Consider the following 2,734-nt stretch of genomic DNA (forward strand, 5'->3'; position numbering starts at 1 on the left):
ATCCTGTTTTAATGATTGACCAAACCAATTATTGTCTGATCAATTCTAAGTCATGGAGATCTTGTGTATTTAGAATGGACTCCTAACAAACAGTTAGTTTCCTTTGAGGTTTATTGTTGTTGAGAAGATACAAAGCAAAACATATACCAATCCAACCACTTCCTTCTGTACCATTCAGTAAAATTGATGACATTCTTCAAATTGCTCCTCATTCTCTTTTTCTGAGCTGTTTCCTTCTCCCCCGCGCACATGAACACAAACATATTGACCCTTAGGGTTCCTATCTAATCTTTCAAGTTGCTTTTATCACTTTGATAGATTGTGTCTAAAAGGACATAGTTCTCAAGCCATTTTTTTAAGCTACAACAAGAGAGACATATACACATGCATTGCAAATTTGTGTGTCATCCTCACAAAGGAGACATGCTAATCTATTCTGTATAGTTTTGCTTTTAGAAATTAAGCTGCTAATGGAAAGCACCATCCCATGAAATATTCATGGCTGCAACTTACAGCAACAATTCACTGGACCTTTCTTCTGAGATGCTTTCCGATGCGCTGAGACCTCCAGCATTTCAGTCAGTTGCACAATGCTTAACCATTCAAGGGACTTAGTTTCTTCCATTAACATTGAAGTCTCTGGAAAATGTTGAGAAACTTTTGCTAAAAAGCAACTTTTGACTTGGTTGATCTAGGATGAATTTTCCTCCAGAATATTCAAATGATTGATTTTACAACTTAATCCATTATGGTGAGAATTGATTTTGGCTAAAGGAGAAAGAAAATAGCCACTTTTATGTTAGTCGATGGATGAAGATATGGAATGCAAATGACTATTGGGCAAAAGTAGAGGCTGTTCCGTGGGGTTCGGGCTTTTAGAAAATGATCTAATTTTGATCATGTATGAAGAAGCTGCAGGGCAATGACACCTCGGACAAAGTGCCAATTACCAACATGTACAGAACTCTACAACAACTCAGTAAGGAAATAGTAAGAGACCTGGTTAACAAATGGGAAAGAGGTAAACTGACAGTTCACCAAAAGTGAAGTACAAATGGCTAACAAACATTCAAAAATGCTCATGAGCACTAGCCATCCTCAAATTAAAACCACAATGAAATACCATTTTACACCTACAATGCTGGCCCAAATTTAAAAAGTACAACACAGGAAACAACAAATGCTGGAGAGAATGTGGAGAGATTGGAACTAATTTTTATTCGTTTTTATTTTTATCTTTATATTACTATTGCTTTTATCCTTACCACATTATTTTGATTTTGTTCTTTAAAGTTTCTATTAGGCTTTCCAGTTTGTGAGGCACAGGAGTAGAAGCATAGAGACAGTAACTGATGCAAGGGTGGGTGGCGATTTGGGGAGTGAACATTGAAAGTGGGAATGGGAGGCAGCACCAAAACTGAGCATCATTACACAACTCATTTTAAAGTTGATTTACTCATGGGGGGTTGGCGGTAAAAAGAAAATGTTCTGAAATTGAAATAAAAAAGAATGAAGGAGATGGAAAGAATTTTTAAAAATGTGTTTGAGATATAAGATACAGAAAAGGGAATTAATTTACTCAACTTTAAGACCTAAGATACTTTTCAGCTCTTCTTGGGAGAATATTGTTTCTGCTATAAACCAGTGAGTTCTTCATAAAAGTTTCCATTCTGCACATTCTAGGTGAGACTATTGTAGTGACTACTTTTCACCACATCGTTTCCAGGACGAGTTTAACATAGCTGAATCTCTCTTTCAATCTTTATGTGTTTAGCCACAGAGAATGCATATCATTAAGGCATTTCAGAGTTCTAGGCTATATTAATTAAATTGAGTTATATACCTATGTAAATATTGGGTTTGTTCATTATTTTAAAACAGGGACGTTTACAAAATTGTACATGTGGGAAAATGTGTAAGTTTAAATATTGAGCAAAAGTCTATATGGGAATTTTTATTTGTTGGTTTTATGCCCAGAATCTCCTCATCTTTATTTTAGTTACTATATTTGGGTTTCCTTTGAGAATCATTTCCACCCCTGCTTAAACCCTGATTATTACTCATGTCTAGTTAGTAAGAGCCCTTCACAAAGACTGGTTCAGAAATATAAGCGCACATGAGATGGAGGAAATACCAATGGGAATCCGCCCTGGAATTCTCTTGAATTATTGACTGAAACACCTTCACTTTTTATTAAATTCACCCAGCTAAGAGAATGTAAACATGGACCAGTTGATCTTCCAAAGTACTTGTTATCATTCGACAGGTAGAATCTGCCTGCAATGTTTTCCAGAGGAAATCTGAATGAAGAGACAGAAAAGCCGGATTCCCTGGCTTGAATGCTCTCGTTGCTTTAATTTCTGGGTCTAGTAACTGTGCCCAAATGAACCCTCCTGGCTTTGTATGGCTGTTAGTAAGTGTCCTTTCCCTTCTTGAGTAAATGAGCATTAATTTGTTTCTTCTCACTTGCGACTAGGAAAGATCTGTGCACATGTAGTAGGAAGTGAGGCAGGATGAATAAATGCCAATTCATTCTCTGAGCCAAAGAGAATCTCAGAAAACGTAAATGATAATTCAGCATAATTTTAAGATCCCAGGAATTATTCATACTGTGTAATGTTAGAACACAATCCAATGTAATTTTAACCCCTTATTTATTGTAGATTTTCACATTTTATTGTAATTTTGAAATATGTTGTATATCAAGAAATTCATATCAATATTTTCTTTCCAT

The 2,734-nt window shown here is 35.6% G+C and overlaps 1 non-coding gene across 1 annotated transcript; it reads right to left on the reverse strand.

Moving 5' to 3' along the window:
* Positions 1–372: 372 nt before the first annotated feature.
* On the reverse strand, positions 373–481 carry LOC142452092 (U6 spliceosomal RNA). Its single transcript, XR_012785149.1, has one exon. It is a non-coding gene; the product is annotated as a U6 spliceosomal RNA (small nuclear RNA).
* Between the last annotated feature and the right edge of the window lie 2,253 nt (positions 482–2,734).

The sequence above is a fragment of the Tenrec ecaudatus genome, chromosome 6, assembly GCF_050624435.1.
Source record: "Tenrec ecaudatus isolate mTenEca1 chromosome 6, mTenEca1.hap1, whole genome shotgun sequence".
NCBI lineage: Eukaryota > Metazoa > Chordata > Mammalia > Afrosoricida > Tenrecidae > Tenrec > Tenrec ecaudatus.